Consider the following 15128-nt stretch of genomic DNA (forward strand, 5'->3'; position numbering starts at 1 on the left):
CGGATTGAGATTGAGATTAGATTGAAATTTAATCAATTAGAGTAAAAGCTACTAAACTTGCGACTAATAAACTTTACCGTGATTGGTCAAATTGCAGTGTCTAATCCCAATCTCAACCCGTAGTCTGATACGGGCTTTAAGGGATGCTTTACTTTTCATCAGTAGATCGCGTGGGATGATTGTGTGATACGGGGAATCCCGCTGCCTTATTCGAGGGGAGGATCGAGAAAATATTTTCAAGAATTTCGCTCGGTATAATCGATATAGTTGACGTCCATTTAATTAATATTCGTTAGAGAGCCGCGAAAGAGCGAATTTATTATAATGTCTGAGGCTAGCGTAGCTGCCCGATCTTTCATCCCATAAGCACGCTCTGATTATTTATGAACGTGCAAACGCACGCGGCACAATCGATTTCACGGAGGCAAATTAGCCGGGGCCGGTCGGCAGACACGGACGTTAAAATAATAACGCTCATCGCTTTAATGGTCAATAATAATTAGGGAAATTCTTGCCGTCGGAAATTGGTCCTCGTTGCGAGTAAGCTTCTCCCGTTGCCGATCTCGCTTTATTTCATCGAATTATGCGGCTTAACGCCGCTCGATGATGGCCGAAATTCTTGGATGTGAAACTTTGGAATTAAGGAAGAAACTCTGCGCCGATAGTTTTATGTATAATAATCCTCGTAACGATCCAAGTTTTTCAATATATTCTCAGAGAGACTCGGATCAACGTCTTAGCAACAAAATTTTTATGGTAATTCAGGTGTTATTCGATTGTATTGTGTTGCCGATTGTAATTGGGATCTAGTAAACCAGAAAGAATGAACACAAATAGTTAGAAAAAAATGATTTTCGATTGGATTGACCCTTACTGAAATGTACGTACTGGGAAATGAAGGAAGCACTGAATAATTACTAAAGTTGAATAATTCATTCATTAGAAATTACTAATGTACAGTAATTTTCTAGCAATTACTTGGCTTGTATTACCAAAGGGAGGGTGTAGCCTAATAATAAAAAAGACTTACTACTATCTTACTATCAATATTTGACGGCATTACCGACATTACAGCGAAGCGAGGCTTATTTGAATCGCCGTATATTTGCGAGGTCGATATTGCTATCTTGCTCAGATTTCGATAGTTAAGATTCTGAAAGAGGATTACCGAACGATTAGATATACAGCGAGGAACCAATAACCGTGAACTATTGCAAGAAATGAGAGCACCTTTCTTGTCCGATTCTCCCATTATTGCGAACCGGGAAAGTTCGCTTGGTCTTTGAGGTTTAGAAAGTTAGGACATTACAGCCAAGATTAAGGCGAGAAAATTTGCGGGGAAGCGCGGCGGCGCGGTAAACTCATGGTTTCAGGAGCGGAAGAAAGGGCGTTTTAATGGGCCACGATTAGCAAAGTGAGGCGCCAGGGAGCCGTAGACAGCGGAATCTCGAGAAACCACTTTTCACATATCCTTCGCGGTTCTGTTTCTTGATCGAGCGACGTTACCAATACTCCTGGGAGTGCAAAGTTTCCCCGTAGATTCTTAGAATCTCTAATGTGCCAGCTTCCACTTGCTACATTAATGATCAATACTCCTTCTACTATGCGGAACATGTCAGCCGAATGCGTAATTTTCTTGGAAATTCTACGTCGCTGTACAAAGTGAATATTTCTAATTGCATGAATTTCTTGGTAGAAAAGTGATCACACTTGCCACTATACAGGCAGCTTTTGGTGAAACAGTTAAATACACGTTGACTACGTTAAAATTTTAAATAATTGGTGTGTTTCGCGACAATGATAAATTTTCCTTTACCTCAGCAAAATCTTGATCAGAAGTAGAATATAAAGGCATATTAGCTTGCGTTAATTTCCGACGAATCGATATAAAATATTGTAGGTCGATTCAATTACAACTTGATGACAGCTTCGCCATGTCGCGCGCGACTCTTCCGCGAAGTCGGATCAAATCCAAACGTGCGGTATCGCCGCGCTCGCCTGGGCCCGGTTAAAATTGCGCGGATTCACGATCGGTGATTACAAGTGGGACGAGAGAGCGCTCAGTTCAGTTCGCGCGGGCTGATACCATTTGCATTCTCGCGGCTGATGCGGATCCTCGTACGTATTATTTCGCAGGACTGAGGGAAATGTGTAATTCAAATGAGTTACGAGCGGTATCGCACTCCTGGGAAGTAGGTGCTAAGCGGTCGGATATGTTGATAGAGCGCCAGTGATACGTCGGACCGGAGGTGGAATCGCGATGGGGTTGAAACACGGACCCGAACAAGTCGGAGTGCGACGGAGAAAGAGGGCACGGCGGAATTGGGTACGGCGGAGCGAGAGGGCGAGGTGCAAAAGGGAGCTCTGTTTGTAATAGTCCGCGATGGTGCGAGGCGATGAGATGTGATCGCTCGGCGATGAGCTGTGGGCGACCTGATGGTCCCGCAGCGGTACCATGCCCGCCTGAACTGTCTGCCCGACACTATACCGGATCCAGTTACCGCCTATGCTTATTCCGCGTTAACCTCCGGGATATTCGTCGCGTTCAAAGTGTTAAATTTCACGAATTTTAATAATGGCGAATAAAGCGGAAGATCGACGGAATAATATTATAGCGGTGAGAAATTTCCTCGTCGTCCTGCGGTTACGGCGATTTCATTCGATTAAGTTCTATTGTTTTATCAGACGTGCGTCGCGATAATGGGGTTATTATTATAAATCAGCGGATGCGAAATGGAATGGGTTGGCGAGAGAATCAAGCGTGGCGTAATTAATATTCTTCGGATATTAAAAACCGTGTTCCGATCTGCGTTTACAAGCGGCAGATCCTTACGGCCGTGATGGACGGTACCCTCAGCCGGTGCGGTAAAAGAACGGGCGATGCAAAGTGATAACATAATCAGGTGATAATGTGGCAGTCATATCTCAGCGCGAGAAATCCAGCACGTGGTACGAAAGAGAGGGAGAGGGAGAGAAAGAGATGTAGCGTGGCGTACGAGAAATAGCGGTGTAGGAGGAAGAAAGCGAGAAGTGCCACGAGGGTCTCTCATTGGCTAGTTTACTTGGCATCTAGAGACCCTCTAGAAACTCAGACAACGGTAGGGAGTAAGCGACGAATGACAACACCATTCAAGGAGAGTGACTGTAGCGAACAGCCATCGTTATCTCTTAAATAAGGGGGATGCCAGGGAGATCCAACGGTGATAACACTTGTTGAGATGCACTCTCATTATTCTACTAGATAATCATCGCCGCCAAATTAATTGAATTTTAAGCGGGAGAATATAGCCTCGGAGATATTCTCCAGTATCGTATTCTCCGCGTTTCAATTTCGATCGGCAACGCCGCTGGATAATAATGCCCGCGCGTGTTTTTTCCAAATCGATCGGGCTCGCATCTCAAAGATCCCGTTTCGGAAATCGAAGATACATCAGCAACGTGTAACAAACGTTAATAACGAGCTCGTATCAAATCGAAGTCTTTAACGTGAAAAATGATTACACGTTGCACTAGGCTAGAAACAAGCATTCGCTTTATATACCGCGGGGTAACCTTAAGCTCCTTCCCGGAGATGAGGTATCGCGAGAATATGTAAGAACTCGCGACTTACACGTGCCTTTGAAATCCGGCGTCTCGGGCGAGATGTATTGGCTTGTCTCGTAGCATGTCGCGCGACGCTGGAATAATGCGGGAATCATTCGTTCATGACCAATCGCGAGCGTAATGATGTTATGACGTGACGTGGGTGAGAGTTACTGTAGCCGGTGCCGGCAACAGGAGCAACGCTCCGCAAGATGGGAATGCATCAAGTCCGAGTTAGGGCTCGACCGAGCTGAGCCGCGCGCGCGCGCGCGCGAGCGGTGCGCAGCCTCCTTCTTCTTCTCCGACTTATTATTTGTAGCCACAGTGCGGTGGTTGCCGGCGCGCACCAGCATCCATTTAATCTCTCTCAGTGAGGAGCGTTTCTTTGATCAGCGCGCGACCGCATCTGCCTGGTAATATCTCAAGCCGGTCCTGCAACCGGCGTCCCGGGCGCGAGCTCCCCGTCTTGCCTGCACCGAGGCATTTGTTGCTGTCAACCGGCACCTCGGATAGTCTCTGTAGTCGTTGACTGCGTGCCCCGTTGCCTTCCCTTCCTCTTCCACCTTCCTCCTCATCCTTATTTTCCTTCGGCTGCCCTCCGTTCCGACCGTGCCGAACAAGTCGCGTGCGTAATGCAAACGCGACTTCACGAGAAAGCCTTATCCTTTTTACTTTTTCTCACCCTCTTCTGTTTCTTCCAACATCCAGCGTATGAGTCTTTTTATATGAAACGCCGGAATTAAAATTTTTATCGAATGACGCAGCAAATTTTCATTTTTATTATATCAAAGTCTAATTATTCATCAGTTTTATCGGTAAAATTATAATTTTGCATTAGTAGAGGAAAGTCCTTATTATGAGATAGGATCCTAATATGGGATAGCTTTCTATTAAATTAATAGGCATCATCAGTTCATTCCACCACGAATTGATTGCCCTTGGAGCGAAATCTGTTTAGTGGAAAATTTATCGTTAGACTGTGGTAATCGTTGCGAAAGAAGAGTTGTTGAATTTGGGTGTTGAAAACCTATCCCATAATAGAAGACTTTCCTCTAATACCATCAAAATCACGTAAAAAGGATTATGTAGTGGAAAATTTATGGGAAAATTTTTGAATTGAACGGCTCCTTTTGCGCACTTCCTTTGAAAAGATTGCAATATGGGGAAGAGAGAATGGGGGGACGCAGCAGGGAAAATCTGTGTTTCGTAACAACCCGGAAGTAATCAATCCAAGCAATAATTTTTAGTGCTTGATTCCGCGATATGGTATATAAACCCTGAGCGCTCCTGCAGTTCCGCGAATCAATTAAGGCGTAGAAATTCCTAGCATAATTACTTGCGCACCTAGAAATAATTTCCTGCTTGTATAATTCGTTAAGAGTGCATAATTATTAACTGATTACAGGCACATTAATTATGGACAATTAAGTAAATTTTATAAAGGTAACCGTATGTGACGGATGCATCGCAAAAAGCTGCATTGAAAGGCGCAAGTATGGTAGGCAATGATTAACTCGATGCCACTATATTAATGCAGCTTGCGCTAAATATATTTTTAAATACGTGGAAAGATAAATAGTTACTCAGTATGTCCTTATCTCAAACAGACTAATTAAATTTATCTTATTGCATTTTTAATAATTAGATTAGTTCATCGACTTAGATACGTGAATTTGCCGACGACAATAATTCCACCGATACGAAAACTGTGATATATGTCAGAAAAGAAAGTACAGGTGGAAAAACGGTATAAAAACTCACATATAAAAAATTGTTAGGCAATCTACATCTTGCCTTGTATCTAACAGGCTTCTCGTTTCTTATAAATTTAACTTGTTCGTAAACTAAAAATTAAGGATTTACAATGCACAATGATATGATACATTTAAACATTAAAATCATTTAGACACCAGCATCCGTCTTGGCTCTATTATCCTCTATTACTTGGTATCTGTGATTTCACATCGGAGCCTTATGAATTTTATTTGTTTAAGGATTTATTCTTGATGGTTCCATCACTGGAAGCTATTTTTATATAATCGAGTTGAGTGTACGTGTACGCGCGTCACTTACCGCAAGAACCACAGGGACGTTTATCTTTAACGTTTATCTCCAATTTCTGATTGGAAAGTATTTGTCAGTGGGAGTCACTGAAGAAAACGGGAAACAAAATGTAATATCATGTTAGTGCGACTTGTTGGAAGAATATGTTGCGTGGCTCACACGGGCGAAAATACAAATACATATATATGGTAGTAATATGTAACGCACTTTGGAGTAATGTTACGTCAAACCCAGCGCCACCGAAAATATGAGCCGGCTGCCGAGCGCTTCGCTAATGCCCGGCCATTTATTATGCTTACATTATTTCGAGATTATTAGTCTTCTCCACCTCTTCCCAAAAACTTTGTGTAATGTTTTGACTCGCGCATGGCCCCGCTAATGTCGTTGCAAATAAGCGCCATGCAAACACGCGATTTTATGATTCTGTTTGGATTTTTGCGGCGGTAAGATTGACCGTACGGTACTTTTTAATAATGTTTAATCATTTTTTCAGATTATTCAGTAGACATTCTATTTATCACGTACTTAAATCCATTCATCTTGCGCGCGTAAACTAAATCGTTTTATATTGAAAGATAACTCACGCGCACACGTTGTCAAATAGTTATTCTATAAGGCGGTATAAAATAATTGTGGCGCTTTGAGCGTGCAGACAGTATCTCGTGCTTTCTAAGGCTCTATGGTTCACCATTTATTCCGGGACATTTGCAACAAAGCCCGAGAACCATAAATGTTTAAATGCTGATAACAAACAATAATCGAAACCGATAAGACCTCTCGTTGGCTGGGGTCGGACCAGGGGTCGAAGAGAATTTCGAGTGAAGTGGGGTGGCGAACGCCATAAGAAAGCTGGGAGCTTTCAATGCGGGAAGGATAAGAAATTACAGTAGAACGGCAAAGTCGATTTAGCGAACCGCCCTTTAAAAAGGGGGATTTAAAAATACCGCCTTTTCTTCTCTCCCATTGTTCCATCTTTTATTTGTTAACTTGTGACGAATCAAAATTGTCGACGTCGGGTAACAGAATGTAATCTACAGTCAGGGGGCATTTTTTACCTTCGCCAGGTATTTGAAAGTGCCCTATTTCTTCTAGAGCAAATATAGATTTCACGGTATATTACCCACGTCGTTTTGATTGGATACTACTTGGACTCGCCCCATGGATTTGGGCGACTGTATTCATCTTGGGGGTCACCCATGAAGATGCCTGGCTACTGAAATACCTTTTCCAGCGAGAGAGATTGTAACTGACGGTGATCTACGATCGCTTTCATTGACAATCATTAATAATATTGGCTTTCTTTTCAATTAAACTTTAATGCGATCGCAAGCAAATTGTAATTACTCGTCGCGAGCCTTGCGCGTTTCAAAAGTACGAACATCTTGGATTTCTTCCAATGAAGGAGAGGGAAATGTAAAGCAGATGGATGGACAAATTAAAATAGCTGCTTCAAATATAAATTCGTTGCCCCTACGCGACATCTGAAATAGGTGCGCCATGCATATCGTAAAATTTCTCTGCCGCAGTAGTAAGATCCAATCAAAATGTGTTGAAAAGTTTTTGTTTTAAAAACAAGTTTGTAACCCTCCTTGTGCGGTAGATCGAAATGTCTGAGAGCCGCCCGCGGGTGGGAAACACACGAGGAAATCCGCGTACCCAGGTAACCGTATGTGAAACGTGAATTAGACAGCTGTCAAAGTCCTCTGTAGGAGAAGATGGAGTACTCATATATGTGGTGCGCGAAAGGGCATCAGAGAGCTTACGGAAGAGAGGAAAGAGGGGTTTGGCAGCCGAGCGAATGGATTTGGATATAGAATGGAGGCAAGGTAATAGTAGGAGAGACGGACGAGGATGGCAAGATCGGTAGAGAGAAACGGAGGGCCGATGGAAAAGGGGACAAAAGGGTATAGAGGGGGTGAGCACTGATAAATACCTCGCCATTTCTCTTTGTGCTCCCCGGCGAGAGCACAAACACAAGGCGGCTCCCTCCGTTTCAACCCGAGAGTAGCTACCTAAACCTTACTCTCTTCTTATTCCACGTCTCTGTTCCTTATCCCTCCTCATCTCTCTTGTACTCGACTATACGCTTCCCTTTCTTTCTAACATCGATTTTCTCCGTTGCTCCTTAAATATTTCACGATTCGGCCTTACCGGTTATTAAAGTGGTAACTAGCCGAGCACACAGGTGCCAACAAATCGATGAAATCGATAAAACACCTTTACGTTGCTATATTTTCCTGTATATGCATAACAATAAAAGAGATTATGTGTAACACGATAAAAGAGAGACTCCATTTTCAAAGAGAAAAATTTATACGCGACGATTGAAATGCACGATTCCACATAATTACTCGTGTAACCTCTGTAGAGACATTTAACGTTATTTGATCTTATTACCGGTTATAGTATAGTGGGAGGATGGGAATAAATTTTTTCGGAAAAACATTCTTTTTATACCTGCGTATATTCAAGCGACGCGAGCGATGTAATTTCAAAAATTAGAGTCGATCTAATTACTTATCCGAGGTGAATCGCTTGTTTCCGAAAGGTGAGAGATAAAACGATCGAGCAATTAAGGCAGCACTTTTTTTGGAAGATTTTCTCCTCATCGTGGACTCGCACGAATGGCGGCCAATGCCCGATTTCTCTTCCAGGATTGGTTTTAAAATTAATGCTGTTTCTCCGTTTCGGCTCCTAATGGCTTCTGGGAGGAGCCCTGCGAGAACCAATCGCCTCCTGCAGTCAAACTGCCTTCAAGTGAAAGCACGACACCCACGAAACGATGTCGGTCGTGTGTAAGATTAGGCCCCGTTCGATCTTTCGCGGCCTTCTCTCTTTTCTGTTTTATTCACTCGATCATTGAATTATCTTCATTACAGAGACGATTCTCTTAAAGAAGAATCCTTTAATTAAGAACCCGTATTCATGCTCGTTAATTCGCCACAATTCCATACGTGAAGTAGAGGTATCCATTTAGTAGGATTTACTCGGCCACGTTGGAAGCAACCCTTTATAAACGACATTTCGAGTCTCGCAATCAGTTTTCGTCCAACGTATCTTTAGACATTAATACACAACGTCTAGTCAAACTGAATTTTTACTTAAAATATTAATCGCACGGACGCGGAGCGACAGTCAGGCTCATTACCGCGAAGCCGAGAAAGTGCGCTCGCACGTATATATTTTTAATCATTTCTCGAATCCGCGCGGGATAACTGTTCCTCTTCATCCAGCAATGAATACTCTCCTCTCGCGTACGCTCGGTCGTTTCATTCCACGCGAATATCGATATCGCGCCGATTACTCATCTGCCATGCAACTTCGTATGCACCGCGCAGTCCCGTTACTGCGCACGTTGTTACAACCGATCTCACGACAAGAACCTTACGTCCTGACAAAGGCCGCGATCGTGGACGTACCTGGCGTTTAGTACGTACATAGAATCGTGGGCGTGCAGGATGTTGCGTAGGCCACCGAGGATTAAGCAGATTAAGACGTCAGGCGCCCGCGGCGCTTGATTAATGCACGGCATTCACAGGAACGAAAAGATTCCTCGCTCTTTGTACGTTGTTGCGGTGGAAGGTGATGCACCGGAAATTGCGCTCGCCTTTTCCACCGTAGCGATGGCAAGTGCTAGGAATCGTCACCGTGACGTCGCGTATCGGCATTCCGTTTGCCGTGACACTTGCCATTTTTTAATCCGTTAATTTTTTTAAATACGAGCGGAGATAAACTCCGGATGCAACATATCCGCGCACACCGCGGTCCGAGGATTAATTATCGCTAAATAAGTCAAATTGTTACATTCTGCGGTGAGATTAGACGTTAGCGCCGGTAGCAATGAATGGTCGTTAATTGGACAGGATGTTAATGCAATAATAGTAATAACAATAAGACGTCGGGACATAATAAGACTGCATAAATAATGAGAGCATAAATTGTGAGAAGCTATAATCGACGGAAGATTTTCTTCCTCGATAAAGAAATTTCAGCCTTCAACGAGCGTTCCAGTTTTATATACTTGACAACTCACTTACTTTACTGCTTGTATATAATTATTGCACGAGCAGTAAAAGAAAAGAACAAAGTTGTGAGATTATTACCTGCTTATAGTTAGTTGCTGTAATGAGGCAATCACCTTCTTTCACCGAGACGAAATCACCTGTCAGCTAGTCGTCGACGGCAGCTGCGCCAGGTTGATCCACAGACTGCTGTCTGCGAAATAAGAAGAGCGTTATAACGACGATCTAAATAGTATAGCAAGATTCTAATGGGCAATTAATGCGTCTTAAAACAAACACAAAACTCGCGGTTTGTCATAAATCTATTAATTATATTTTCAAGCAAATGAAGCATAAAATTAAACTGATACATAATCTAATAACGAAAACTGTCCGCTTCGTTTTAATGTAAGGTTTCAAAGAATTTCGAAGAGGTAGGAAAAAAATTACTCAGCGGCTGACTTTCGTCAGCTTGTAAGTCATTTTGACGAGAGCCTTCGGGAATTTGTGAACCTCAAAGTGAGTAATTTTAAGAGTGAATACAATCGATCCCTATCTTTGTCTCTTGAGTGACCGAAGACCCACCTGAAAATTGAAATGTCTTGAAAATGGATCACTGGTTGTCAGTTTGGAAGTGGACTATTAATAGCTACAAGCGCTTCGACCTTTGGGAAAAAGATGAGCGTTGCATGATGAATAGCGTTCAAGAAATGACACGCTCGCGTAAACGTAATAATATCCTTTGTATGAAAAAGTATTCGCTTTTATTGGCCATTTAATTTCACATCCCCACAAAGCATAAAAAATGTTTTAAGTAATACGAAATTTTTAATACCAACCCTTGATAAAAAATTATTTTTTTAAATGCTACAAAATGAGATGCAATAGTTATTTAACAATTATAGAATTTTTGTCGTTTAAAGGTACATTTCGTAAGAATAAAGTAAGCCTCAAATTCGTAGAGAACATATTTTCTCGATGAGCGTATAAGTTATTATTTAAACGTCATTTCTGCGGAGATACATCGGCTGAGATGCCCGAAGGGCGCTCGATTGAAACGTCCAGGAGCGAGGGATGGATAGGTGTCACTCACACGAGATAGCTCCGACCGAGCCTAAAGTTGCCATTTTGAATTCCTCCGTGGTCAATCCCGGGGCCGAGTTTGAGGAATCGTAGGCGGAGATGAAGGCTTCACGCGGCGCGGTGGAACGAGAACGAGAGATCGGGGAGCTCCTCGCTAGTAGGATGGATGCCGTCGTACGTTGGTACAGGCGCAGAGGAACCGTGTAGTACGCCGACCTGTACCCCGTACATGGATACACCCTATTCTGACTGGTGGATAAACGCGGTAAGAGAGAGAGGCGCGGCCCACGGTATCATTTATCATTGCGGGAGCTCATTAAGGCCGAATCTGCCGCACGCTGATCGTTTGGGATTACACTTTCCTTCTCGTATCCCTTCGGCATTTAACCCCCTACGCAACCCCGACCAGCGTTTTCCTTCTTTCTTTTCCATTCTCTCGCTGTCTTCTTCTTCTTCGCGAATAGCGCGTGGTTCTGTTTGTCTTTTTATTATCGAAAGAAAACGTAGCATCCACGCGTTGAAATCTCGCTACACCGCGCTCGTATCGTGGGAGAAATGTCATTGTCCCCCCCCCCCCCCCCGAGTCCTGTTATGGATTTAATATTTTTCTATGCGCAAGAGGTATATGGAAAATAGGGATAGATTACCCGAAGTTGGAAGCATCGCACGTGCAAAGTTCTCTTTATCTATAAATTTAAGCACTTGATATTGTTGTTTCATTCATGCGCAGCGACGTGTTTCTTTGATTTTTAAGTTTACGTGCCGAAATTAATGATTTCTTTCAATATGGAGCAATCATAGGAATCTCTAAGTCTGGCAACTTTTACCAGAGCGCCATTTACGCGCTCTCATCGTTCTTCATGCTGGACTTACATGCTGACCTCACTCGGTTTTTCCAAAGGCCTCCGGCGAAATCCGACGGATGGTGCATTAGCTCGCTCGGACCAGCCTAATGACGCTACCACATCCCCATAGGGAACCTTCGTTCGCTCGTGATTTCTTCCTCTCTTCTTTCTGTTACACCAGTTCGGCCACGAGCGATCCATCACCAAGTGAAAAAAGTCTCTTTATATCGTGCTAGTAGAGATGCCGCTTGCTTCTTTCTACATTGTCATCTATTACCGGTACTTTCTTCAGCTTCTTTCTCGTATTCGAAACTTTACAACGCGCGTTTTAAAGCAAAATATCGCCTATAATTTGTATATATACTGATCTAATGGCAATACGAATTCTCGTCTAAAATTGTATGAGAGTAAATCGTGATATTTCGATGAAGAAACATCGTTTCTCGTATACAACTTTGTTAATAATTATGAAATTAATAATACATAAAATATAGATATGCGAGATTAGTTAAGGTAAAAAAGAAGCTGCGTTCGCAAAATGAGAAACAAGACACAGGCAGTAGCAGAAGATCCCGTATGTACATACAAAGCAAATATACATGAAGTTATCAACAGCTCTAAAGTTTGATGCGGACTTCCCTCGGTTAAGTTGTATCCCGAGCTACTCTATCGTTTTCCGGTTTTTGCAACGATACTCTCCTTACCGTGCCGGATAGCAGGCACTCGAAGTCCGTCCCTACTCGTGAGAAATGCCGCTAGTTTTATTTTGCCAGTTCCCTACGTTAGCGATTTTTCCATCACCGCGGCGAGATATTTCACCGACAATCTAAGAGTCGCAAATGGAGTCCACAATGAGGCAGAAATGGCTTGGTGCTCTGATGGCCCTCGCATTTGTCTTCACTCTGTTCCTTTCCCGTTCTCCTTCTTTCGATCTCCGAACACGCGCCTTTCACTCCCGCCTTCGCCTTTCTTGCCACCCCTGGGGAAAAAGCGCGATCGACTGCTGCTGGAGTCACGATCGCTGCTCGACTAACCCCCATGCATTAAATTTCCGACGATTGTTCAGACATTAAAAAGCGCTTTCCTCGGAAGCGCGAGAATTACTCGAAATGGGCAAAGTCTTTACCGATTATTAGGCGCTTCGTCGGTCTCGCTGGCATTACACGTGTCCATAAAAAGAGGAGATGACAATCCAGTCTGGGAGACAAAATAGACGGCATGCAAGTCGCTCATGCCACCACCGTGGCGGCCATAGCAAGCACCGTTTCCGCAATTATAAGCCCATCAGCGGCAAACGAAGCTTCGTGTTTTTGTGACGGCTGGCACGGAGTCGACTGGAAATAAGGCGAACAGGGAGGACGAAAGCATGGGAGATAACGCTCACGTACTTGGTGGTGGCGGCGGTACACACGTAGACGGACACGTACACCGATCGCGCCGGCTACTCAAGAGGCACGGCGACGCGGTAACGCGGGCATTTCGTGCATCAAGGACGGTCTGATGCGATTTTAATCATGGACACCCCTCACGCTTTTTCTCCGCCCGCGGCCGTGGTCCCTGGCTGCCAACAACATTTCCAAGTCCAACCCCCTCGCCACGCCGGTGTAAAACCGATTAATTTCATTGCTCTACCCTGCGCGTAGTCGGCTATCAAAAGAACTCCTGAAAGCCGGGTGACAACCCACGCATTCATATTTCATGACTTTTTGCTTCGGCGATCTCTCTGTTAATCTTTTATTATCCGCAATTAGGGGCAAAGTAGTGAATTAATGAAGAGTGATGAACCACTTGCTTCCGTGTACTGATCGTTGGATCGTTATTCCGTCATCGTTTTAAAATAGCTTCCCCGCGTACGTGTGCGCCACATTGTAGTCTCGATAAGAAAAATTTGTTTGCGAAAGGCACTCTCGGCGCGGTTACAACAGCTAATAACGCATCGAACATTAATCCTTGGCCCGAGGCAACTGCTTTTGGATCTCTTCCGAGCACATTGACCGCGACAGTTGTACAACTACCATTGTTTGCGCGCGGCGGAAGAGTTCAGGAAGGACAAGCCGAGTGTCACCGGCGGCCTTAGAATACAGGCAGGCGACATAAATATGCATGTCTCCGCGGGCCCATGGCTCATGTGCCGGTGATCGTTATATCTCCATCTGACCGGAGACTGGAAGGGATGGAGAGGGTTAGTGGCGGTCCGGTAATACATTCAAAGTTGGACGTAGGGACTGCAGGGACAGAAAGGGGGACGCGGCGACTCTCCTCGGATAGTGTTGGAAAGAGGAGGAGATAGGAGAGGTAGGTGAAGTAGGTGGACATGGACGGAGGGGGCAGAGGAGAAAGGCCGCGGGAGGCGGAGAGGGAGGTTTCTCGTGTTTCATTTCCTGAGCTCCTATATAACTTTGTGCTCAACTCGACACCAGATTAATAACGGCCCCACCTATCCTATTCTATCCCAACCCGAACAAGTTCGTGCTGTGTGTACACTCCGTGTGCTGTGCGCACGATGCCTGCTCGTATCACTTCTCTACTCTCCCTCTGTCTCTCTCTCTCTCCCTCCCTCCCCTCCCTCTCTGTCTCTCCATCCCCCTCTCTCTCTCTCTCTCTCTTCCTCTTCATCTCGCACCCTCTCACGTGCGCCCTCTTTCTCTGCCTTCCTCTGCCTGCCTTTTTCTCTCTCTCACTCTCTCTTTCCCTTTTCCTCCCGCTCCCCCCCCCCTCTCTCTCTCTCTCTTCCTCCCTCTGTTTCTGTCTGTCGCTGGATGCGCGACACGGTTGAAAATTCTGAACGTGTTACCGATCCATCCATGGACACCGGCACGCCCTGACAAACCGACATGCTGAAAACTCCAACGCGGCTGACCAATGCGATCCGTACGCCGAACCGGAGTAATCATATTTCATATCACGATGGCTAACCTGTTATTTGTTGTTCGAGCACGCCGTTGTGTTGTTAGCTGATAGTCAGTGTTTGAAGGAAGGAAGAATGCAAGCGATGCCTGTGAATTTTATTTCTAAGAATTTTAGAGGGGGAAAAAAAAGAGAGAAGAGACAAATCTTTAATCGAGCCCCCTTCGCGGAGACTGTACGCTGGATATAAACATAATTATTAGTCTACTTTGGATAAGATATCTTATCGCCGATAAGCCGTTTTATAAATGCTTTTACAGTACGCTGCATAATAAAATTGCTTATTAAATATGTAGAAAATATTACAAGCCAGCTTAATAACGGCTCTCATTATACTTGCACATTGTTAAGTAGCAGCATGAAGAAAAGATGCTTCATAAGTCTAAGTTACGAAGCACATCATCAGAGTAATTTCCAAGGGGGGGGGGGGAGAAGGGGGGGGCGAAATTAATCGCGAAATCGCCGGATTGGCCGAATCTTTTCCCGTGCGCCAAGTAATTGCAGGCTAACTTTCCACACGATCGCACGCGCCGTCCCTTCGGATCCGCGCTTCTACAACGCCCGGCTTCGTTTTTACTCAACCCTTATAATTCGAGAAGCATGAGTGTATAACGTTGGTCCCGAGTGCGACACGTACTACTCGGTA

At 44.4% G+C, this 15128-nt stretch overlaps 1 long non-coding RNA gene across 1 annotated transcript in view; it reads right to left on the reverse strand.

The window, feature by feature from the left end:
* Positions 1 to 15128, reverse strand: part of LOC105563581 — a 76641-nt gene that overhangs the window by 6888 nt on the left and 54625 nt on the right. The window contains exon 4 of the long non-coding RNA XR_001009050.1: positions 9750 to 9861. This is a non-coding gene — a long non-coding RNA (uncharacterized LOC105563581). The remainder of the gene's footprint in view (positions 1 to 9749; positions 9862 to 15128) is intronic.

The sequence above is a fragment of the Vollenhovia emeryi genome, unplaced genomic scaffold (genome assembly GCF_000949405.1).
Source record: "Vollenhovia emeryi isolate VEMERY1.0 unplaced genomic scaffold, V.emery_V1.0 DF939174.1, whole genome shotgun sequence".
Lineage (NCBI taxonomy): Eukaryota > Metazoa > Arthropoda > Insecta > Hymenoptera > Formicidae > Vollenhovia > Vollenhovia emeryi.